A 19,880-nucleotide genomic window follows, 5' to 3' on the forward strand; every position below is an offset into this window, starting at 1 on the left:
AATGGGTACTGTAAGGTTGTGCGCTATCTATTGTGTTAATGCATGTTAGATATGCCAGAAGCAAGTTTGTATACAGGGGTGAGTTTACCACTGCCACTTAGCACTTCAGCTGAGGTAACTTATCAACTTATTAGCTTTATTGAAGTATTCACATTCTGTGAATAATATGAAACTTTGAAAATTGATACTTATATGTATTGCAGACAACAAAGATGCAAGAGGCACTAAAATATAATTTTATTGATGACAAAGTTAAGGTCAATTATTTAAGTAAAAAGAGCAATAAATAAATAAAACTATGAAATAATGTCTTAAATAATTTCACAAGGTAATAAAAGCGCATTTTATTCACTTCCAAATTATGTCTTCAATTAAAGAACAAACAATTTATAATAGAACAGCTGGGCATTTCATTGAAGATATTTTCTTACACATTTTGAGTGAAGATTATAAAATGAAAGACTACTATAAAAGTAATCTCCATCAGAAGATTACCAAATATAAATGTAACTAAATTGTGTTTTCATATAAATCAGTTATGTGGCATCAACATTTACTTGTGCTATTTACTTTCCCCGTCCCACAAGAGATGTAAAAAATATCTCTGTGTACAGAATGGAATGGAACCAAATCAAACAGGGTATAATTGTATAAATACACTGTTTAGGAGATATTCCCGATTGTATCAAATCATGTTTTAGACAGTTACTTTATCTTTCTTCTTAAGAATTTATTTCAGTAAAACTTTGAGACAAGCTATTTGCAGTTTTAGGAGCCAGAGGCCACTTAAGTTAGATACTGAGCAAAGTGGTCCTTAGTAAACAGCCATAAGTTCCCGAGACTGCATTTCAAAATACACTCGAAAGGCATTGCTACTCTGTAATTTTTTTTTTTCTGAAGGGATTGATGTTCTTTGAAAATGGAAGTATTGGAATGTTTATTCAGAGATTTATGCTTTCAGGCTTTCTAAGAAAATTATATTTGTTACTATCAGTTGGATGGGTTATAATGAGTTCACAATATAAATGTACACTATGAATCAGACAAATACTCTGTCATAAAGATAGTCTGATCAGCCTCAACAAGCAAGAAAATAGATTAGTACACATGGATAAAAAGGAAAGTATCTTGAGACATTTGTGTCTCCTGTATAAATGTTAAATAGAACCAATGTTGCATTTTGTTTACTTCTTTGTACAACTGAGAATCTTGTATCCAACCACTTAATTTGTTATTTCATCCATCAAATGTTTCAAAGAAAAATAAAATATATTTCCTTTTATGTAGAAAAAGGGGACTGATTTCCCTTTTATGCAGGTTTATTCACAACTTGGCAAAATCTCTTCTATAGGCATAGGTCAGTAATTGAATCTGAAATCATCTTCTCTGTATAAACCAGTGTCTGGGGGAGAGATTGTCATTTGCAGGAGTGTATGGCAACCAAAGGATTTTGTGTGTCTGTGTGTGTGTGTGTGTGTGTGTGTGTGTGTGTGTGTGTGTGTGTGTGTGTGTGTGTGTGTGTGTGTGTGTGTGTGTGTGTGTGTGTGTGTGTGTGTGTTGGTATTTCCATTCCATGCATAATCCAATCAGTTAGGATACTCTCCACTGTGCATCCATGGAAGTCTGTCAAGTATCAGCAAGTCTGGAATAAGGAAACCCACAGCACATCAGGTGGCAGTTGCAGAGAGAGAAATGGATAAAAGCCTGAAGCATTAAGTCAGTTTCTCACTTGCTTTAAGTGATGCTTGACTTACAGAATTGAGTGCTTGCTGTGTTTTATGCTTTCATTTGGGCTTGAATAATATGAGTACGAATAATTGTTTATCAAGTATGAATCTATTATGAATGAAGTTCAGATTTCAAATAGTAAAATGTTACTTAGCATATGGTCCAGTTGTTACATTGTGCATTAAAAATATTAAGCAGTGAGGGGACCTTCTATGGCATTGTTCACAATAAGCCAGGAGATGCAGCATGTTATGATTCAGGCTAGAAAAGCCCCAACAGTGTTTCTGTCACACTCATGAGAACTGAAAACAATAAAGCACATTGTCACTCCTTCATCCCCCTTTGTTTCATTTCTGTACGGAAACAGAAGCTACTTGCATCTCCTCTGAAGATCTGCACAGTATATCTTTCCTTTCCACTTCGCACTAAAGGGTCCAGTTTCACTCAGTGGCCACTTTACCAGGTACAGGAGCTACCAAGTAAAGATGCCGCTGTGTGTGTATTTTTGTGTGTTCGTGGCTTTCTGCTGCTGTAGCCCATCCACTTCAAGATCCCATATGCTGTGCATTCAGAGATTCTCTTTTGCACACCACTGTTGTAATGAATGGCTGTTTGAGTTACTGTAACCTTCCTGGCAGCTTGAACCATTCTGGCATTCTCCTCTAATTCCTCTCATTAACAAGGTGTTTTTGCCCACTGAGCTATTGTGCTCACTGGAAGCTTTGTTGTTTAAACCATTCTCTGCAAACTCTAGAGATTATCGTACATGAAAACTCCAGGAGATCATCAGTTTCTGAGATACTCAAACCACCCTGTTTGGCACCAACAATCATTCCACGGTCCAAGTCACTTAGATCATATTTCTTTCCCCTTCTGAGTTTTGGTCTGAACAACAGCAGAACCTCCTGACCAATGTCTGCATGATTTTTATGGCACTGAGTTGCTGCTACATGATTGACTGATCAGATATTGGCATTAATGAGCAGGTGTGCTGGTGTACCTAATAAAGTGGCCAGTGAGTAGATGTCTATAGTTTATGGCTTTATTCTTTCCTATGACAATGGTATTTCATTCCCTTTCTGCCAAATCTTTCCCCCAGCTGCACCAATCCTAAAACAGAGCATGCAGAATTTCCCTTGCACTCTGCTAGAACTTGAATTCAATCAGATCCCGAAATTACTTTGTTCCACCACTCTCCAAAAAAGGAGATTCTCCATTACATACTGCCTCTAAGTAAATGGGAAATTTATCGAAATAAATTATTTTTATCTTCCAGGTACATTAGTAATTTATTCCTCCACTTCATTATCCACTAGTTATTGAGATTTTCTAACTGTGAAGGATTTTCTTTTTGCTTTCTTATTAGGGCTTTCAAATTGACTATCGATTTAATGGAGGACATTTAAATCATTTTCTATGTGTTCTTTAATGGAGAATTATTTTGGTTTCAAACATAAGTCCTCGTCTTGTCACCTTTTCGATAATAGCAAAGTATAATGAATCAGTTCATATTCTTTGGTCATCGGCCAGCAGAAGATCAGAATTGACACATACATGCCTTGCAGGTGCCCTCTGATCAATCCCAGATAATGCTTGATGAATACCTCATCTTGAGTCTTTTGTCAAACCTTCATCCTGATTCTCCATAATCCAGAAGCGAGCAGCAAGCAAAGTCATTTTCAATATACAAGCATGTTCATGATTTGCTTCTAAAGCAATTCCATGGTCCTGCTTATAAACATAATCCATACTCTTTTTGCACTCACAGAACAAAGGCCATGCCTCAAGATCCTCTGAAGATCCAAGCCAGAAGATGAAGTAGAATTAACTTCCGTAGGAACATAAACGGTAACGAGTCTCAGAATCATATAAAACACAACCAGGCCCTTTAAGCTGACCATCAAGTGTCTATCTACACTAATCCTTTTTTATCAGGACTTGGCCCATAACCTTCTATAACATTAACATTTTTAAATGCTAGTCCAGTTGTTTCTTAAAATTGCCACAATCACTTTTTAAGACAGTGCATTACAGACTTCAACAACCATTTGGGTGCATTCACTACCTTCTTCATCATCTTATTTATTTGTGCTGCATCTTGTTCAATAACATCCTGTTGTTTGTTAATACTTCCCAGGGTCCTACCATGCATGGTGTATATACTACCTGTATGTGACTCCCTTCAAAATGCATCATTTTTTGCTTATCAGGATTAAATTCTATCTGCCATTGGTCTGTTCCATTTATCAACTGATCAATATCAATCTATTGCTTTCTTGTTAACACTACTACTACCAATATTCATTCTGTCAACTGTCAAAGTTCAAAGTAAATTCATTATCAAATTATCTGTGTGCTACTATATACTACCTTGAGATTCATTTTCTTGCTAGCATTTACAGGAAAAAAGAAATACAATATATTTTTTTTTGAAAAAAGATTTACTTAAACAGAGACTGATGTGCAAAAGAAGACAAATGGTGCAAATAAAAATAAAACTGAGAACATGAGTTGGAAAGAGTCCTTGAAAGTGAATTTGTAGTTCATAGAATCATTTTTGAGCAGAGGTAAATGAAGCTCAGGAGCCTGATGGTTTAAGGATGATAACTGTCCCTGAACCTGGACGTGTGTGTCCTAAGGCTCTATATCGCTGGCCTGATGGTAGTAGCAAGAAGAGGCCATGGCCTGGATGGTAGGTGACTTTGATGATAGTCATTGCTTTCTTGTGGCAGTTCTCCATGTCAAAGGAAGACTTTGCTTGTGATGGGCTAGGCTGTATCCACCACTTTCTGCAGCTATTTTCATACCTGGGCTTGGTGTTATCTTACAGGATATGATGCAATCAGTTAGGATAATATCCACTGTGCATCTACAGAAGTTTGTCCAAGTTTTTGGTGACATGCCAAATCTATGCAAACTTCTAGGAGAGTAGAGGTGCTGTTGTGATGCTATTTGTATGCTGATCTCAAAAGATATCCTTTGATATGTCAGTGTCCACTTCTGTTCTCCTAATGAGGTTCAGTTCATGGACCTCCAGCTTCTTCCTCCTACAGTCGACAATCAACTCTTTGGTTTTGCTGATACTGAGTGAGAGATTGTTGTGGTACAACACAAATCAATTTTCAATCTCCCTCCGGTATGTCGATTCATTACCACCTTTGATTTGGCCATCAACAGTGGTTTGTCAGCAAACTTACGTCCGTCATTGGAGCTGTACCTAGCCACACAATCATAAATATAATTTGAGCAGAGCAGGAAAATTGATGAGTGTAAGTTGGTAAGAAAATAATTAAGTTGATAAAAATCAATACTGTGGGTCAAGGAGATTGAAGAGTAATTAGAAAATTTCTTGGGAAAAGTCAAGATAAGTAAAAATGTGTAAGAGAAGGTAGGTTTGATAAAGAGCAAGAAAGAAAATAAGAACTGAAAAAAATATATATAATGAACTTTCAGAAAGAGCCACTTGTGTTGCGAGGCAAAAGATGTCTCCCTGTCTATGTGCCTGCCTTCATTAATGGGACTTTGTACAGATGTAAAGGAGTTTTGGATTATTCCTTCCACAAATATTAAATTTGTGAGCAATTTTACAGGAGATCCATTCACCTACATATTCAGTTAATTTCTGTTGTTTGTGTATAAATGGGAAATTCTTTTTTTGGATTAAGATTTGCAAAGTTTCAGTTGTCAGTTTTCTAGCACATTATTATTACAAGTACGAAATGGGACCAAAGTATAATAGCATTCAGAAAATCACACACGCTCAGAATGTCCAGCAGATAGTCTTTCTTTTAAGCAAAATAACACATTATTTTACTCGGTAAAAAAATTGGCAATTCATTAGTGCTTTAAGAAATATATCTGCTTGGGAAGAATTACTTTAGTAAAAGAAGTAACAGCTTTGCTAATGGTTAATTAACTGGAGGCAGTTATTATTGTTAAAGAATTCAATCATCCCCTTGAATGCTCTCATACCCGCTAACTAATGACTTAACTTTGCAAGGTTGAATTTTGGCTCTTAATTTTTAGTTTGTTATTAACTAAAGCAATTTTCTTGTTTGTTGATTTGGTGATTGATCAGATTTTACAATTTGCCATGAACAGGAACTTGTCGAAACTATTGCAGCATCAGTATACATCACATACCATGTTTTGTCAAATCAATCAATGTTATGGGACAGTTTCAATAAGAAAAATGGATTATTGCAGCCTTCTGTTTACTATTGCCATTAATTCTAATAAAAACTGAGCTCTAATTAGCCTTCTACTTTTCTCTAATCACCTTAATTCGATTCTATTTGTCTAAAAAAGATCAGCTGGCTTGCAGTAAAAACACAGCATGCTACATTATTGAATACTGGTGTAAATGAAAATGGTTGACAGAATTGGCAAATGGAGTGATTTCAAATACAAAATTTTCTACTGTGTTATATGCAGTGCTTCTGTAGCAGAGAACTTTGCATTTTCATGACCAATAACCGCCGTCTCTAAGTGAACAGATTTTGAGAACCGTTGCTCAGTCTTGTAGATTTTCATCTGAAAGACAAAGATAAAACGGAAATTAATTCTTGGTGTGTATCTTCAAGTTGTTGAAACAAACTGCTTGAACAATTTCTTGTGCTTTTCATTTTATGAGAAATCTGCTAGCCATGCCATTATTACAAAATAAGAAGATAACATGGGGGAAATATTTGTTTCATGTGTAATGTGGTAATGTACACTCAGTGCCCAGTTTATTAGGTACACCTGTTCGTTAATGCAAATATCTAATCAGCCAATCACAATGCAGCAACTCAATGCATAAAAGCATGCAGACATGGTCAAGAGGTTCAATTGTTCAGACCAAACATCAGAATGAAGAAGAAATGTAATCTAAGTGACTTTGACTGATTGATGGTACCATTATGGGGTGGTTTGAGTATCTTAGAGACTACTGATCTCCTGGGACTTTCATGTAAAGGTTGCTTGAAACAGTTTCTAGAGTTTACAGAGAATGGTCCAAGAAACCAAAAAAAATCCATTCAGCAGTGATTTGAAATAGAATGGCCAAACTGGTTCAAGCTAACAGAAAGATGACAGTAACCCAAATAACCATGTGTTATGACAGTAATGTGCAGAAGAGCATCTTTGAATCTTTGAATGCACAACACGTTGAATCTTGAAGTAGATTGGCTACATCAGCAGAAAACAATTAACATACACTTAGTGGCCACTTTACTAACTGCAGGAGGTATCTAATACAATGGCCACTGATTGCACGTGCTGTGAACACCTCTTGTAAAGCTTAGCCCAAATGACTGCTTTGGAACTAAATGGGAGGAATGGAGTTTAACAGGTAACTACACCCTGTATTTATGCATAATACAGTGAACAGTTGTAATCATCCTTCAATGGAAATGGAAAGTAACACTATGAAGAACACAAACGCATGGTGATTTTGGTGGGGTCATGAGTGGTGCGCTGATATTCTAGAATATAGTACAATAAGCAAAGCGGAGATGTTAGATGCCACGTATCGATAGATTCCAAAGAATGATACCTATCTCAGGATGCTAGGAGAAGTACAAGGGACGGTAAATGGAGTCCTGAAAGAGCTACGTACACACAAAATGCTGCAGGAACCTGGCAGTTCAGGCAGCATCCATGGAGAGAAGTGAATAGTTGAAATTGCCGGCTGAAAGCCTTCATCAGACCCAAGAAGGAAGTGAGAAAAGGCCAGAACAAGAAGGTGGAGGAGAGGAAGGAATACAGGCTGACAGGTGATAGGTGAGACCAGGAGAGAGGAATAAAGTAAGAACCTGGACAATGATGGCTGGAAAAGATAGAAACATAGAAAACCTGCAGCACAGTACAGGGCCTTCGGCCCACAAAGCTGTGCCAAACATGTCCTTACCTTAGAAATTACCTACGGTTACCCATAGCCCTCTATTTTTCTAATCTCTGTGTACCTATCCAGGAGTCTCTTAAAAGACCCTATTGTTTCTGACTATCTCCAAATGTACATAAAATCTGCCTCTCAGGATCTTCTCCGTCAACTTAACAACCACTGAAGTAAGACTCACTGGTCTATAATTTCCAGGGTTATCTATACTCCCTTCCTTGAATAAGGGAACAACATCCACAACCCTCCGGAATCTCTCCTGTCCTCATTGATGATGCAAATATCAGTGCCGGAGGCTCAGCAGTCTCCTCTCTTCCTTCCCACAGCAGCCTGGGGTACATCTCATCTGGTTCTGGCAACTTCTCCAACTTGATGCTTTCCAAAAGCTCCAGCACATCTTCATTCTTAATATCTATATGCTCAAGCTTTTCAATACACTGTAAGTCATCCCCACAATCGCCAAGGTCCTTTTCCGTAGTTAATCCTGAAGCAAAGTATTCATTAAGTATCTTGGCTTTCTACTCTGGTTCCATACAGACTTTTCCACCATCACACTTGATTGGTCCTATTCTCTCATGTCTTATCCTCTTTCTCTTCACATACTTGTAGAATGCCTTGGGATTTTCCTTAATCCTGTCTGCCAAGGCCATCTCTTGGCCCCTTCTGGCTCTCCCGATTTCATTCATAAGTTCCTTCCTGCTAACCTTATAATCTTCTAGATCTCTATCATTACCTAGTTTTTTGAACCTTCCGTAAGCTTTTCTTTTCTTCTTGACTGGACTAACAACAGCCTTTGTACACCACGGTTCCTGTACACTACCATCCTTTCCCTGTCTCATTGGAATGTACCTATGCAGAACTCCATGCAAATATCCCTTGAATATTTGCCACAGTTCTTCTGTACGTTTCCCTGAGAACATCTGTTCCCAATTTATGCCTCCAAGTTCCTGCCTGATAGCCTCATATTTCCCCTTTACTCCAATTAAATGCTTTCCTAACTTGTCTGTTCCTATCCTTCTCCAATGCTATGGTAAAGGAGATAGAATTGTGATCACTATATCCAAAATTTTGTCCCACTGAGATATCTGACACTTGACCAGTTTCATTTCCCAATACCAGATCAAGTACAGCCTTTTCACTTGTAGGCTTATCTACACATTGCATCAAGAAACCTTCCTGAACACACCTAACAAACTCCGGCCCATCTAAATCCCTCACTCTAGGACGATGCCAATCAATATTTGGGAAATTAAAATCTCCCACAACAACAACCCTGTTATTATTGGTTCTTTCCTGAATCTGTCTGCCTATCTGCTCCTCGATATCCCTGTTACTATTGGGTGGTATATAAAAAACACCCAGTAGAGTTATTGACCCCGTCCTATTCCTACCTTCCACGCACAGAGACTCCATAGACAACCCCTCCATAATTTCCTCCTTTTCTGCCACAGTGACACTATCTCTGACCAATAGTGCCACCCCCCACTCCCCACCACCTCTTTTGCCTTCCTCTATGTCCTTTCTGAAATATCTAAAGCCTGGCATTCGAAGTAGCCATTCCTGCCCCTGCACCATCCAAGTCTCTGTAATGGCCACAACATCGTAGTTCCAAGTGCTAATACACTCTCTAAGCTCATCCGCTTTTTTTTATAGTACTCCTTGCATTAAAATAGACACATCTCAAACCATCGGTCTGAGCGCATCCCTTCACTATCACCTGCCTATCCTCCTGTCTTGCACTGTCTACAAGCTTTCTCTATTTGTGAGTCAACCACCCTTTCCTTCGTCACTTCAGTTCGGTTCCCACCCTCCAGCAATTCTAATTTAAACCCTCCCCAATAGCCTTTGCAAACCTCCCTGCCAGGATATTGGTCCCCTTGGGATTCAAGTGCAACCTGTCCTTTTTGTACGTCCCACCCACCCCAGAAGAAGTCCCAATGATCCAGAAATCTGAATCACTGCTCCCTGCTCCAATCCCTCAGCCACACATTTATCCCCCACCTCAATCTATTCCTATACTCACTGTCACGTGGCACAGGCAGTAATCCCGAGGTTACTACCTTTGAGGTCCTGCTTCTCAACTTCCTTCCTGTAGTCTGTTTTCAGGACCTCCTCCCTTTTCCTACCTATGTCATTGGTAGCAATATATACCACAACCTCTGGCTGTTCTCGGTCCCACTTCAGGATATCATGGATGTGATCAGAAACATCCCAGACCCTGGCAGCTGGGAGGCATGCTACCATCTGCGTTTCTTTCCTGCGTCCACAGAATCGCCTGTCTGACCCCCTAACTATAGAGTCCCCTATCACTGTTGCCATCCTCTTCCTTTCCCTACCCTTCTGAGCCACAGGGCCAGACTCTGTGCCAGAGGTGCAGCCACTGTTGCTTCCCCTAGGTAGGCCATCTCCCCCAACAGTACTCAAACAGGAGTACTTATTGTTAAGGAGGACAGCCACTGGGGTACTCTCTAGCATCTGCCTCTTGCCCTATGGAAGAAAAGCCTTTTGCATCTTAAGTGGTGTTTCACATCACAGTCATTGACTAAACTTTACCTCTACAAAATGAAAAGAAATGTTAGGGATAACTGACCCAAAGCTTGGACGAGAAAATATGATTTTAGAATTGAGTGGAAAGAGGGAAGGAACTTGTGGGAGCAGGGAAAAGAAATGGCTCGGAACATAGGAAAATTCACACAGCTAAAGTCACATCTGCTGATCATGAAACAACATCATCAGCGTGTGAATGTCCAAAGCAGAGATTTTAGGGATTTTTGGCGCAGGAGATCAGAAGGCACCTAGTAGTAGATGGGCATTATTGGTAGGTGAGCACTGGACAGAAAATGTGAATATTAAAATGTAGATATTCCCAGATGAGGACCACAAGATCATAATACCATAAAATAATTAGACTATTTGAAACATTTTCTGATCCACTGATCCTTTTCTCAACTCCATGTTCCTTCCTTCTCCTCATAAACCTCAACCCCTTCACCAAACAAGAATCTACCAATCTTTGCCATAAGTATACCAAATGACTTGGCCTCCATAGATTTAAAACACACTGGCTGAAGAAATTCCTTCTCATCTCGATTTTAAAGGGACGCCTCTTTATTCTGTGACTGCCTTCAGATTCTAGACCCTCCTGTAAATGGAGACATCCTCACTATGTCCACTCTATCTAAGCTTTTCAGTTTCAAGTAGCAAGTGGCAATGCAAGTTATTTAGTATACTAATACATTGAGACTGTCTTTCTCAGCTCTGAACACAACACACAGCAATGCCGGAGGAACTGAACAGGTCAGGCGGCATCTATGGAATGAACAGTCAATATTTTGGTCTGGATAAAAATTTGAGGGGAGGGGAAGAAGGATAGCTAGAAGGTGATAGATGAAGCCAGGCGGGTGAGGAAGGTAAAGAGCTGGAGATGAAGGAATCTGATTGGAAAGAATGTGGACCACAGGAGAAAGGGAGAGGCTCCAGGGGGAGGTGATAGGTAGGTGAGAAGAGGTAAGAGGCCACAATGGGGAACAGAAGAAAAGGGGAGGGGGAGGGATTTTTTTTTAACTGGAAGGAGAAATCGATATTCATGCCATCAGTCTGGAGACTATCCTGAGAGAAAATAAGGTCTTGCTCCTCCATCCATCGTGTCACGAGAGGAGACCAAGGAACATGCATTAATGCCTTTACTGGAACCAGAAGACAAGCCAGCAGCTTTAGTGAACGGGGACATCTTTCATAGTTGCGTTCATACAGTCATTTAAATAAATCTCTGGCTAACCAATCAAAAGTTATACTATGTAAGTGGGGAAGGTCTAAGATGCTGAGTAGCAAACATTATCAGTACAATTATAATAAGATAAAATACTCTGATTCTCTTTTCTGGGGGGCAAACATTTTCCCCCATAATCTATCCACCCCAAAGTTTTTGAATTCAAAAACTGGTGCTCATAACTTTCTCCAAGCCTTAACTATTGACCCAAATGCATTAACCTCTTGAGTCTTTATCATATCAGCTCCAATACTCAAGCACTTCTCTTGTGCCAGAACTCAAGGTAGTATCAGATGGAATATAAGGTGTTGCTCCTTCACACAGAGGATGGCCTCACTGGGACATAAGTGGAGGTCATGGATTGATATGTCAGAATGGGAATGGGAATCAGAATTAAAATGTTTGACCACTGGGAAGGAAGTTCTTCTTTTGGTGGATGGAGCAGAGGTGCTCGACAAAGCAGCCCCCTATTTACGACAGGTCTCATCAATGTAGAGGACGCCTCACTGGAAGCACCAGACACATTAGACGACCCCAGCAGATTTGCAGGTGGAGTACTGCCTCATCTAGAATGACTGCTTGGGGTTGAGAATGGAGGTGAGGGAGGAGGTGAATGGACAGGTGTAGCTTGCAGGGTTAAGTGCCAGGAGGCAGATTAATGTGGGAAGCAGAAAGTGGGGACAAGTCAAAGATGTGTTTAATGGTAGGTTACCTCTGGAGATGGTTGGGGTTGCAGAGATTGATGTGTTGGATGTGGAGCATCATGGAGTGGTAGGTAAGGACAAGAGGAACTCTATCACTGTTAAAGCAGTGGGAAGATGGGATGAGTGTGGATGTCCAGGAAATAGAGGAGATGTAGGTGAGGGCAGAATCACTGGTGGATGAATGGGAACTTTATGCTTTGAAAAAGGAGGACTTTTTTGATGTCCTGGAAATGAAAGCCTCATCCTGGAACTATAACGGTGGGGACGAAGGAACTGAGAAAAGGGAATTCCATTTTTTTAGGAGATAGGGTGGGAAGCGGCATGGTCAAGATAGCTATGGGAATTAGGTTTATAAAAGATGTTGGTTGACGGCTGGTCTCCAGAGATAGAGAGAGAGAGAGATTGAGAAAGCGGAGGGAGGTGTAAAAAATTACACCTCCACATCTTACAAAATTAATTGCATTCAGTGTAAATAATTGGGTGAAATTATACCAGTTCTGAAGCTTAGTTGGCCACTTCTGATCAAGATCGATGTTTGCAAGTCTGAGATTTTCCTAGTGTCAGTCCTACAGTGATCCATCAATGGACAATGCAAATGTCAAATTCTCACCATGTAAGTGGGGGCTGCCACTGAACATCATAACAAACCAAGAGCACACGGAATGTCCTCATTTAGGCACCATTTAAATGGTCTCTCTGCTCTCAGTTGGACATGTTTGCAAGCAGAGCCAGAGATTACCAAAGATGGCTTGGACACTTTCTAAAGGGCTTCATAGAGTGTGAAAGAGAGGGGAAATCATGGAGACATGACAGGCTCCAGATGCTGAAATCTGGAGCAACAAACAACCTGCTGGAATAACTTTTTGTGTCCACAGCAACTGTGGGAGGAAAGGAAATGTCAATGTTTCAAAGAGTCATTGAGAATTCATGAGGGTAATTGGCCAGTAGAGAGAGGAGGTAAGGTTGTCAGTTTAAGCTGAAACAGGGTGTAAGATGACAGGTAGGGGAGGGGAGTTGGAAGATAGTGGCAAGAGAATGATGCATGGAGGCAGACAAAGCAAGAGGAAAATAAAATGTGAGGCAGGTGGGACAGGAGATTGAACGTTGCAGATCATCAGAAAGGAGATAAGCAGCAACAAAAAGGTCTACCAGTGTAGGAATCTGACAAATGAAGAGAAAATAATTTTGTGCATATCTCAGTGTCAATCCCATGGTTAGCACACGCATAAAGATACATGTGGTAAGTAATTCTGAAAAAATGGCTGGCTCTGTGGGAGGAGTCGAAGCCTCCTTTAAAGCTCAAATTTAAAACTTCAAAGTAAATTTATTACTTAAGTATGTATATGTCACCCTTTACTACCCTAAGATTTATTTTCTTGTAGAATTCACAGCATAACAAAGAAATACAATCACTCTCCTGCAGCCCGGTTGTCTGCCAGCCATATGTGGATTTTGCTCTTTAGGTTGACAGTCTTCTTTGAATACTGAGAGAAATGGTAGAAACTGGATTAGAATGAAGCTACTCCCTTTGAGATCTGCATTGGTTATGACTCATTGCATAAATTGAGGAGGAACTCATTGCTAACTTTCTGTCACACTGCTTTTAATGAGCATTGTTTTATGTTGGGAGCATGTCTAATTTCTTGGAACACACAAATATCAAATGGAGTGACAGTATCGTGTAACCTATATATGGTTTCTTCTTGAAATTATAACCTACCAGTTGTCTCACCTATTTTATTTCCTTACAACTAAAAGATATCTGTCAAAAATTGTTTTTATGAAACTTGTATCACTTTGGTCTTTGTGCTCTTTTGTTTTAAAAACTGCAAAGATATCATAAACAAGCCATCTTTGAGTTATCTCTGTAGCAAGAGGATTTTTTTTAACTGATGTCAGTATGATGTGCCCTATTAATGTCCTTCTGATTTTATTTCCCCTCTCACTCATGAGAGGAGCTGGAGACAGTAGTAAAGGCATCATTTGTTCTCTACCATTATAATTGAAATTGAGCCCAGAGGTGAGAGCTGACAGGCTAGTTAACTCCTGATCCACGTTCATTCCTAACCTTGCACATGCAGGCTCTGTTGTCAGACTCATCCCGTACTGTGACAAGTGAAATCCTGCTTTCTTTTCCCTCCTCCCTCTTCCAATACAAAGCTAACTCAGCAACACCTGAACCTAGGTTTAGCTGTGGAAGGTTTGTACAAGGATCAGTTGGGATTAATTGAAACGATAATTTAATGATGTCAAGATCCAGTTCGAAGAAATTCTTACCAATACATTTTTCTTATATACTTTTGTTTGTAGAATATGTGCATCCTCTCCAGTGCAATATCCATGAGATTCACCAGGATATGGCATAGCAGGGCATGTTCCAATTATGTGGAGTGATTGAATTGGTTCAGTTAGTTTTGCTTGAAAGTTGTGGTGTGCTAAAAGTGTAGAAAAATAGGGGGGGCTAAGACATAGTGAGAAAGGTTTTTCTATGGCAGAGGACATAGGAGTAAGAGGATCTGAGGAGGAACATTGTCACCCAGAGGCTAATTGGATCCAGCATGCACTGTCCGAGGGAATGGTGAAAGCATTTATCTAGATAAACATTTGAATCAGCAAAGCACAAAAGACTATGAATCAATTGTAGGAAATGAGAATAGTGTGCAGTAGATAGGAATTTGATTGTTGGCATGAACATGTTGAGCTGAAGAACCTGTTTCACTATAACTGCATCATTCCAGCCCTTTTACTGTGAGAACAGTTGAAAGTAAATTATGGGTCCATTGTTACCTACACATCAAACAATACGTGGAAGACATTTAGTGAAAGGAACTTCGTGAACCCAATAAGTTTATATGTGTGGTGAACTGCTCCTGTGGCTCCTCCCACAGACCCCGGTATAAAGGCGATTGGAGACACAGCCCCGGCCTCAGTCTCCAGGATGTAGTGTGGTGGTCAATTGCTGCTTGTTCTTTCTTCCAGTCAATAAAAGCCTACTTTCACCCACATCTCAGAGTTATTGATGGTGCATCAATTTTATTGCCTGGAAGTCTTAAAACATGGAAAGCATTTTACGTCCGGAAAAATTGGACATTGATCCTCAAGGCTCAGAAGCAGCTCTTGCCTTTGAACTCTGGCTTGCATGCTTCCAATCATACTTGGAACAGATTCCCGTGACTGAGCCCGCTATTATGCACAGAATTCTCCTTTTGAGGGTCACCCTGAAAGTTTACTCCCTTATCAGGGACCTGTCGACCTACCAAGGGACACTGGATGCCCAAAAAAGACAGTACCTGCGGCCGGTGAACACCGTCTACACAAGACATTGCTTAGCGATGCGGCGGCAGTGGACCAGTGAGTCGAGCACTGATTTTCTCCGAGCCCTACAGGCACTTGTGCAGGCCTGCGACTGCAAGGGACTGATGGTGGAACAACATTCGGAGCTGCTGGAAGTCTGCCTCTGGGACCACCCTACCTGCTTGGCTAACATCCCCAGGGCCAATGCTGCTCCGGAAACATGCGAGGAGCAATAAATACTCCCCACTGGTCAAGAGGGTTCACCTACTACATGCAAACCCCCAGTATGCCTACGTGGTCTTACCTGATGGGCGGGAGGACACGGTCTCCATCCGCAACCTGGCACCTGCAGGAGCAGCAGACCACTACCCTGAACACTCCATGGTAACTATGAACCCTGTACCGGAGGTGACACCGCGCACACCAAGCCCTACACAGACTCCTCACGACACTCCTTTACCGGGTGTCTCACACACGCATATACCAGGCGCCTCGCACACGCATTAGGGATCACTGACGCCTAGTGGGCTGACACCTCCAGTCAGGCCGGAACCAGCACAACCACCGTCTCCGGTGCAATCACCACCGGCACCTGTGCGATCACAGCCGGTGCTACGTAGATCGCAGTGACAGATTCGACCACCTGATAGACTTAACCTGTAAATATACTTGTCAGAAACTTCGCCCCATGGGGACTCTCTTTTAAAACAAAGGGGGGGGGGAATGTGGTGAACTACATATACCTGTCTGGACACCCACCCCCCGTTGACTGCTCCTGTGGCTCCTCCCACTGACCGTGGCTCCTCCCACAGACCCCGGTATAAAGGCGATTGGAGACACAGCCCCGGCCTCAGTCTCCAGGATGTAGTGTGATGGTCACTTGCTGCTTGTTCTTTCTTCCAGCCAATAAAAGCCTACCTTATCCCACATCTCAGAGTTATTGATGGTGCATCAATATGACAACTTGAATTCATGACTGATACCACCTTCCAATTAAATTCCAGCTTTACTTAATTGAACTTAATTGCTCCTGTTACCAGGATTTAAAAATGCCTCCATGTTAAAGATCTATACCTCTGGATATTAATATAGTAACCAAACTATGGAACTGCTGTAACTATATGCATACCATTGTGATTTAGTAAGGTGGCTGCTATATCTAGCAGCAGAGTTCTTATTCACAAATAGATCTTGCTGGCAAAATTCAAAACCACGAACTTGCAGATACTGTAAATTTGGAAATAAAAACAGAAACTATTGGAAGTATTCAGCAGCTCAGGCAGCATCTGCAGAAGGAGACACAATGTGAGTATTTTGGGTTGATGGCCTTTCATCAGAATCTTTCATGCACTTGAAATGTTGGCTCCATACCCCATTGACAGATGCTGACTAATCTGCTGAAAAGTTTCAGTATTTTCTGCTCTTTTGCTGCCAATATTACCACTAAATGCACACTTGCCTAACTCAGACACCAAGATGGTTATGGATAAAATGTGTAAAATAGGCTAACACAAATTCAGATGGAAATTCTGTATTAATAACGTTGCATATTTGCAACGAGATGTTCTAAAGCCTCCAATAAGTTATGTATTACTTTGTTATTTTCCTCTTGTAAAATCTGAATTTATTTTTTTCTTGTTCTACACAATCTGTATTTAGTCTTGGAGTATTCAGCATCAATTCAAAAAGACTAAGCTTAAAGTAATATTTACAAATGCATATTTTTATCAGTAAATCAGTGTTCCTAGGAACAAAGTAAGCTTTACTTCCTGTGGTGTCACCATTGGATCAGAACAAAGCTGCAGGATCATTTCTCAGCTACTGGGGTTATTGAATCATTCAAAACCACAACATCAGTCACTTTTTGATTGGTTTGCAAATTCTCCACCCGTGGGAGACAAGGAGCTCTTTGCTTTCTTCATAATTTTGATTTTAAAAGCTGGATGTAGCACAAAATCATAGAGTGAGGGTTCATTTATGTGAAAAATATAAAGTCGTTCAAACACAGAAGCTAATAAATGCAGATGAACTTAAAGTGATCAAGGAGGGCAACTTCTTCAGATTTAGCAGAGGAACCATATAATCTATAATTCTCCTACATTCTAAAGAATGCAAGAAAAAGAAGTAGGTGTCAGCTGTGTGGCTCTTAAAAGTCTGTTCAGTACTTCATAAAACCAATGGAGATTTGAATATTAACTTTAGATCCACTTTCTTTCCTCATACTCTTAAACCTTCATCTGCCTACAGTCTGACTTGCTCTTGGATATGTATATAAAGGCTGAACATTTGTTGGTCTCTAGGATAAAGAAATAGAAAGATGCACAATTCTCTCAGGAAAGAAATGTTTACCTCACTTCTTACTTAAGTGGGCTGGATTTTTCCACCCAGTGGAACTATGCTTACAGTTTCTAATTTGTTGAGCTTTTTATGATCTTGTATGTCTTAGTCAAATTTCTTCTCATTCTTTTCGACTTCAGAAGATATTGGCCCTGATCTCATAGCCTAGATTCATCCCTAAATCTAAGCTGCAAAAACACATGACAGGATTATCGTCAGATTATAGATGATGGGACCTTGTTGTCTATCTGAAAAATAATTTCTCTATGTTCCAACCTTGACTATGTTTCAACTGTTGTTTTTTTCTGCAGAGTATTTTGGAGATCACATATTATGTTCTCAGAAACCTTCTTCATTTGTATTAGCAATTTACATGGTAAAGAATGTTGTCTCTAATGTAATGGTGCCTTTCAATTACTATTGGAGTAAAATTGTCCCTGCAGTTTACTTTAAACCAGGAGTCTCAGTGGTAAAAAAAAACAGTGCCCCATGGGTGAAAGGGGAGGATGAGGTGTAGTGAAGGGGTCAGTGAGGAACCAGAATGTGGAATTACAAAGAAGAGAAGGGGAGCTGGGAGAAATTACTGGAGAAATCAATGTTCATGCTGTTGGGTTGGAAGCTGAACAAAGGGAATATGAGATGTTGCTCCTCCAACCTGAGAGTTTTTCTCTTGTGGCAGTAGAGGAGGACACAGACCAATGAATGTGGATTGGAAGTAAACTGGTTTGCCACCAGGAAATCCTCCCTGTTCCGGATAGAGCGGAGTTGCTCAACAAATCCAGATATATGTTGGGTCTCAGTGATGTGGAAGAGTTCACACCAGGAACACCCAAAGTGAAAATATTGCCTGGAATTTAGTAGCATTAAAGGAAAGAGGAACCTAGAAATAAATGTTCACCTGTAACATCACACTGGCTAAATGCGTTGGACAGATTTCAATTAATGGTTGCGCGTCATCGCTCCTGACCAAATTCCAATCATGACCAATGGTGATGTTCCCCGAAAGCCGAAAGAAGGGTGGTCTTTATCTCACTGTTCTTTGTACATTATGGACAATGCAAAGAAAAAGATATAGAATCTGGTATCCAGGCCAGGATGAGAGGAAAATTAAAGGTCATGTATGTTAATAGTGACAAAGTTATGTTTGCAGAGGAGGTCAAAATTAGTTGGGATGGACTGCCGAAGTGTCTCATGTGACTGTACTTTGTTCTATTGATGTTGCCTGGCCTGCTGAGTTCTTCCAGTATTTTGTGTGTGTGCTTGGTATGGGCTGCCACAGTGTATTACATAGAAAGTGGTTGATGCAATGTTTGTGGACTGACTGTACTGCTACAAAAATTAGATTGGTGATGAGTATGATAACTATGGTGTATTGGCTTAGAAAACTTACTGTGGTTTCAAATGAATGTTTCTATAGCATTGGCTAAAAACAATTGTTGGAGCTGTTTTCTCTCGGCATCAACAACTGCATTAAGTGATTTTGAGAAGAAAGAGTTATTTGATTGATTGATATGAAAATTGATATGCTCATTTCTGGTTGCCTCACTACAGGAAGGATGTGAAAGCTGTAGAAAGGGTGCAGAGGAGATTTTCGAGGATGTTGCCTGGATTGGGGAGCATGCCTTATGAGAATAGATTGAGTGAACTCGGCCTTTTCTCCTTGGAGTGATGGAGGATGAGAGGTGACCTGATAGAGGTGTATAAGATGATGAGAGGCATCGATTGTGTGGATAGGCAGAGTCTTTTTCCCAGGGCTGAAATGATTGCCACAAGAGGATACAGGTTTAAGGTGCTGGGGAATAGGTACAGAGGAGATGTCAAGGGTAATTTTTTACTCAGAGAGTGGTGAGTGCGTGGAATGGACTGCCGGCAATGGTGGTGGAGGTGGATACGATAGGGTCTTTTCAGAGGCTTTTAGATAGGTACATGGAGCTTAGTAAAATAGAGGGTTATAGGTAAGCCAGTAATTTCTAAGGTAGGGACATGTTTGGCACAACTTTGTGGGCCAAAGGGCCTGTATTGTGCTGTAGGTTTTCCGTGTTCTATGATTACTGACAATGTAAACAATTGAGCACTGATCAACTAAACCCCTTGGAAATCATGGAGTGGTTGTGACCCAGATTTCTGGTGCACCTACAGGCATGGTTAGGATCCAATCCAAAACATAAAT

The 19,880-nt window shown here is 40.4% G+C and overlaps 1 protein-coding gene across 3 annotated transcripts in view; it reads right to left on the reverse strand.

Moving 5' to 3' along the window:
* Positions 1 to 1,448: 1,448 nt before the first annotated feature.
* The window catches only part of luzp2 (leucine zipper protein 2), a 409,997-nt gene continuing 391,565 nt past the window's right edge, over positions 1,449 to 19,880 (reverse strand). For all 3 annotated transcript variants that reach the window (XM_059976016.1, XM_059976014.1, XM_059976015.1), the window contains one exon: positions 1,449 to 6,261. The gene's annotated coding sequence lies outside the window, so the exon portion shown is untranslated. The remainder of the gene's footprint in view (positions 6,262 to 19,880) is intronic.

Source organism: Hypanus sabinus, chromosome 7 (assembly GCF_030144855.1).
Source record: "Hypanus sabinus isolate sHypSab1 chromosome 7, sHypSab1.hap1, whole genome shotgun sequence".
Taxonomy (NCBI): Eukaryota; Metazoa; Chordata; class Chondrichthyes; order Myliobatiformes; family Dasyatidae; genus Hypanus; species Hypanus sabinus.